The sequence below is a fragment of the Cupressus sempervirens genome, chromosome 10 (assembly GCF_028749045.1).
Source record: "Cupressus sempervirens isolate cs-2001-9-10 chromosome 10, ASM2874904v1, whole genome shotgun sequence".
In the NCBI taxonomy this organism is placed as follows: Eukaryota; Viridiplantae; Streptophyta; class Pinopsida; order Cupressales; family Cupressaceae; genus Cupressus; species Cupressus sempervirens.
This window is the reverse complement of record NC_143127.1, coordinates 624,124,940-624,131,307: the sequence shown is the minus strand read 5'-3', so window position 1 is coordinate 624,131,307 and position 6,368 is coordinate 624,124,940.

Sequence of the window (6,368 nt, the reverse complement as noted above, 5' to 3'; positions counted from 1 at the left end):
GGCAGAGGCCAAGAAAGAGATGGAGTTGAAGAATAAGGAGCTAGCTAAAGATCTCATTCCCTAATCATTTGTCCTAGTTTTTTTACTTTCTTAGCTTTTGGCCTTTTTTTTTTTGCTTTCACCTGATGGTCGAGCCTAGCATGTTGTTTTTTCTTATGCTTAGTAGCAAGTCCTAAATTGCTTAGTTTATTTTATGTTGTTTACTAGTGGGTTTCAGGATCCCCTGTAAAAAACTTGTTTTACTTAATCAAAACACTAAGAAAAGAGGTTTATGTTTTTAAATGGCTTCAGATCTTATATTTAAAAATGACTTATCGAGTTATGAAAGTGTATGTGAAGAAGTTGAAATGTTGAAATTAGAACTTTGTGACCAGATCCTTACTCTGATAAGAATACAAGTAGGAAATCTTGAATGTCATAGTGAGATTCAAATTTACATGGGGTTCAAATTGGCAATCATGGAGCTTCCATTTTCTTTGAGACCTAAAGAATCTGCATGGCCTATAGTGTTTTTAAATGTCGTCAGTTAAGTGGCCAAGTGGCTAGCACATTTCAAATTAAAAGAAGCTGAGCGCATTGATAAGATAATGACAAGTATGGGCAGTTATTTTCTTGAAAATGGATACTATATTGGATCTTTTGATAGTGATAGTGATAGTGAAAGTGTTGAAAATCATAATACATGCAATGAGTATTTTGATGACAATAAGTCTTATGACTGTGAAGATGAGGATTCATTGTTTGATGAAGTAGATTAGTGTAATTAGCATCAAGAAGATAAGCATGACTGATTTTTCTCTTTATGATAATTTGTATGTAAAGGAAGAGTAATTTGATAGCAATAGGAATGTTTCTTCTTGTAATGGATATGAGTGTGATGATATATCAAGTGTTGAAGTTTCAGATTTAGAGGAAGAGACATGTTGTTATAATGCCTCTGATTTTTCATATTGCAGTACTAATGAGTTTATTATTGTAGATGTTTCACTTCAGCCAAGTTGTGCCTATAGCCACAAAAGAAAAACTTGTGATGAAGTCTTATTAAGTAATGATGATATTTCAGCATTCTTAGAGCATGAGTTCGAAAGGTGTGCATCTAAATGTCACCCATAGTTTTATTTGCTAGCATGTGCATATTTTGAAAATGAAAAATGCCATAGCTATGAGGTATGATGCATATCCTAGCTCTACTATTTCTTCGTTTGTGAGGATAAAAATACACGTGAATATGAGGTTTTAGATGATGGAGATGCATTTGGTATGTGTATACAATATGTTGTCATAAATGATGTTAAATCAGATTTAGACACTATTAATTTCATTAGAGATGCTCCTACATATTATGGTTCTAGTTTAACATTTGTTGAAGTTGCTTCTATGGTTAGTAATGTCAAAATTGATTGAGAATCACTTGGCTTTTCATCAGATTTAGTTAAAGTATGTGATAGTAAAGAGTATTCATATGCAATATATTTTGATTATCATGTGATGAAGAAGGTAATGTTGATGCTTATATTTTCATTTTTGAGTTTTCTTCTTGTGTTGATGAATCTCATGACAGTAAGATTGATGCATTCAAGGTCTTCTAAAATGAGTTTTATGATGATGATAGTGATACTAATCAGCCTTATGTGTGTGAGTACTTTCATAGTAATTCTTTTTACTTGGTAACTAATCCATTATTTGAGTTTGAAGAAGTTTCAACATGTTGTGAATCTAATTGGATGAGTAATGATGTAGTGAATGGGGTAAAATCATATCTGAAAGTCTCCACAACCAAATACACAAGGTGATTTGCAAGTTCATGGTATGTTTAACTCTTTGGGTCAAATGGAGTATGAATACTTTGTGTTTCCACTTGATAGCATACATGCATCACATGTTGAAGAAGAGTTTCAATTTAGTTTTGAAATCCAAGAGCATGTTGATCAATATTTTTGTAGTGAGCACTATGATGAAGATGTTTCTATTTTTCTTATGCACTATGAAAATGAAGGGGTTGAGTTTGTTTTGCCTAATGAGCTGATTGAAGATGTTGATGTTTTTGGTGAAACTGATATTAATGATATTTGTAGCTAGCCTCATGAAAGTGGAAATGAAAATCTGGATTTTGACAAAGGTGAAAAAAATCTTTGAAGTTTTGGTGGCCTCGGGCTATCAATTGTACAATTAGGAGTAGTATTTCTTGCTTTCAATAAAGTGTTTTCAAGGAAAGCTTGTTTGAATGGTCTACTTCCAGATATCTGAATTATTGTTATGCCCGCAAGGCACATGGATCCCCAGACAAAGCCACTATTGGGACTCAAAAATCTGCAAGAGTTTTCAGTACCATGTTTGAAAACTTTGCTAATACAACTCCTATAAATATTTTTCATGCATTTTCGTCTGGCTGTCATTTAGAGGAATATGATGTGTTCAAGGTGTTCCACGTGTTGCATTTAGTATATACATGCAACTCTTGTTGTTAATTTGAAGTTTTGAGTCATTTTCTAAGACATCATTAGAGCACTTATCAAATCTAATTTTTTGTCGAAGTGTCAAACAGTGGTTGGAAACCTAGTTTGCATTTGAATATCTTGCACCTAATTAGTGTCATGACTCACCACTCTAGGAGTGTTTAGTATGCATATCAGAGAACTTATGTTTTAGATTTTGAATCATTTTGATGTGTTTTGATAGAGTTTTGAGATCCTCAAAGTTAGTTGTTCATCTTTATCATGATTTTTTACTTTATGGATAAATCTACGAAGCCCTGTTTGATAAAATTATTTTGTGACCCATGGAGTATTTCGAAGAAATCATCATTTCACTACATTGTAGTCATAAATGACATCCTATGTTTGCAATTTGAACCCCTAATGAATCCACTTGATGAATTTCTCAGGCCAATTCCATTTGCAAAAACTTAAAATTGTCCAGTTGTCAATTATGACAGTTAACTAGTAGCCCACTTTGACTAGTCATAACTTTAACCTAGTTGACCCTATTGAAGAAATTCATTCACTGATGTATTCTAGGGTTCAAAGATATGTTATGTTTAGGATTTGAGCTTATGACGAATTTGTTTGGTCAATTTTCAAATATGATTATGTTTGCAATTTCTAACATGCTACTACAAATGAGATTTGTAGAATGATTGGTTGCCCCATTCAAGATGTTATAACTTTGAATCTGTGAAAGATGAGCCTAAATGAGTTATACCCCTGTGTTCTATACTAAAAGTGCTTCAAGCATGTCTGTTTGCACATCTTGACGAATCCATATGCATCCTTTCCTAGATACATTTTATTTGCAAAAATCATTATTTTAGCAATATACCTAGTTCTGTGAATCTTGGAAGCTAAATTCATATGCTTGCCAAAATTCACACAATTTTTCATCATGAGCCTAAAATGCACATTTATACTCTCCATATAAAAAGTGTACCTATGCGCCAAGTTTCATTTCCCTAAATGACCATTTGATTGATTTTCAAAGTCAAATCCATATCCAATTTCTTGTTTCTAATAAGTTGTTTGTAGGGTTTATTTCAAACAGGTAATTTCAAAGATCAATACCTTTTGACTAGAAGATTTTCATGAAATGAGACTCTGCAAACTAAAAGAGTATACACTAGAGAGCATGAATGCAAAGTGTCAAGGCCACATCAAGTGTTTTTGTCAGATGTTAAGGCCAATTTTAGGGCCTATTAGCACAAGTTTGGCACTTTTCGAGTTGAAAAATGAATTTTCAATGATCAACCAGTGATCAATTTTCAGTCTAGTCAGTGCAAGAAGATCAATCATAGCGGTTTTAGAGGTTAGTTGCATGAAAACAAAAAAAAATAGTCAGACCCTTTTTCGAGCCCAACTGATATCATTACACTGCTAAAAAATGTTCAAGGGTTTGAAGGTTTTCTAAGAAATTATAATGATTATGATCATTAAAATTGTCAATGCACATATATTATCATTCAAAATCAAATGGTATGCAAGTTTATAACACACAGTGAAATATAAATGAAGGACTTGAACATACCAAAGCTCCTAGGGCTTACAACTATTGAGCTCCATTTTAGCAATGGCTTTTCCCTTAGAACTATTGTCCAAAATCTTTCTCATGAAACTAATTGGGTGTTTTTAGCTCTTCATAAATGGATTTGTCACTCTCTAGAGGAGACCATTGTTTATAAACAATAGTGCTGCAATTATTTGTAGAGAAATCGATAGTGTTTGGATCAAGTTGGATTAGTTGCAAAAGGATGTTTAAGTAGAAAGTTGACCGCATTCAAAGCATGAATGCAAGTGGATGAAACTTGCAAGGAGGAATGCTTTACATGGGGTTAAACATACTCTGGTTGACTAGAAAATAATATTGTTTGTGAGCGACTACAACAAAAAAATTTTTAAATGTGAATACACAGGTTGAAAGCCTGTGATCTTGGGTGCTTATGTCTAATCTCATTGTTGCCAAAATTTATAAAGCAGGTATTGTGATTCAAACAAAGACTCATCCAATCAAGGATGGAAGCAGGTGCATCCCATTAACAACCCAGTATACTAAAATGGGGTCTAATTTGTTTTAAGGGGATTTTTATTATCTTGTAGTGACATAGGCCTATGTTTGGACAGATGGAAAGCATGAGAATGAAATACAATTAGTGGAGAGACACAAATCAATCCTTTGCTGATTTATAATTGACTGCCTTGGTCCAGTTACCATGAGAAGTTTGCAGAGGGATGTGCAAGGAAGGACGTGCAATCGCGTCATGAAAAGATGGTTTTTGATGTTATACCTAAGCCATGTGTTAGCTGATGGAGGGGCACCATTTTATAATACGTGCAGAGGAATTTGTGCATCTCACTAACATAATTGCAAACTAAATCAAGACCCTCCATTCTTAAAGATCTCTTCCCAGTCTATGCACAAAACACACGAAATCAAATAAATTGTTATAGTACTTCAGGTTGAACATCCCCGTGTTAGTTGTATTTGGGCAATTGAGCACTAAATACTTGTGAATCATTTGCACCAAAGGACTCCCATGAATGAATTCCTTTCTAAAAATTTGTGTATCAAAAACACACGAGATCAAATGGATTCTGCTAGCAATCCATAGCCCAATCTACCATATGTGTTTTCACCTTTGCAAACTTTGATATGTGGTCGTGAGGAACGTGGGTTGTTTTCTTGTATTGGTGTTAGATAATGATTAGGATGTTTGGAGAACCCACAATGCAGAAGTATCAATCATAGAGGAAGGTGAATGAATCTTATTTGCAATCTGAAATGAATTCCTCTAGCCCTATATGTGTGTGGATAAGAAAAGTCATTGCCATAAACTAATTAGCCAGAATGAGAAGAGATAGTTTTGCTTGAAACAAATAAGAAGCGTTAGTAAATTAATGAAAACGTGATATAAAAAATGTCATGCTTTCACAATGCATGCACAAGATTCTAGGTTGTTAGCGTTGTTTTGGCAAAAGCTAAACACCTTAATCCCACATTGACCATGCGTAGTGATTATATGTTCTTTTTATACATGACCGATCATATCATAGATGTCTTAAAGTGGACGCTTATGGCCACAAAGTTGTTGAGTTACTCACAACACCCAACGTGGTTGATATTGGTATATCAAGTAATTTTGAACAGTGAAGCACACAATGCAGCAGTGACGTGGTAACCAATTAGTGAATAGTAATGTGACATGTGACAAGCAACAGGCATTCAAAGGAGCACGCAAGTTCGCAAGGCAAAAGGTGCAATTAGCGAAGAATGTTGTGAAGTCATGCAAAAGGTATATCAAGTAATTTTGAACAGTGAAGCACACAATGCAGCAGTGACGTGGTAACCAATTAGTGAATAGTAATGTGACATGTGACAAGCAACAAGCATTCAAAGGAGCATGCAAGTTCGCAAGGCAAAAGGTGCAATTAGCGAAGAATGTTGTCAAGTCATGCAAAAGGTATATCAAGTAATTTTGAACAGTGAAGCACACAATGCAGTAGTGACGTGGTAACCAATTAGTGAATAGTAATGTGACATGTGACAAGCAACAGGCATTCAAAGGAGCACGCAAGTTCGCAAGGCAAAAGGTGCAATTAGCGAAGAATGTTGTGAAATCATGCAAAAGGTTAAGTCACGACATCACAGGTCCAAGGTGGGCGGTCATAAAGAATGTTGTCAAGTTACGGTGTAAGTTGAGTGCAACATCGTTAATTTCCTCGGCACAAAGCAACAAGCAGCTGCGAGGTTGCGCTAACCACTTGCGGTTAGTTGCAACTTTGCAACGGTTGATAGAGGTTAAATGCTAGGAGTTTCGAAGCTATGAGGTTAATAGAGGTTAAATGCTAGGAGTTTCGAAGCAACGAGGTGAATGTGAGTGT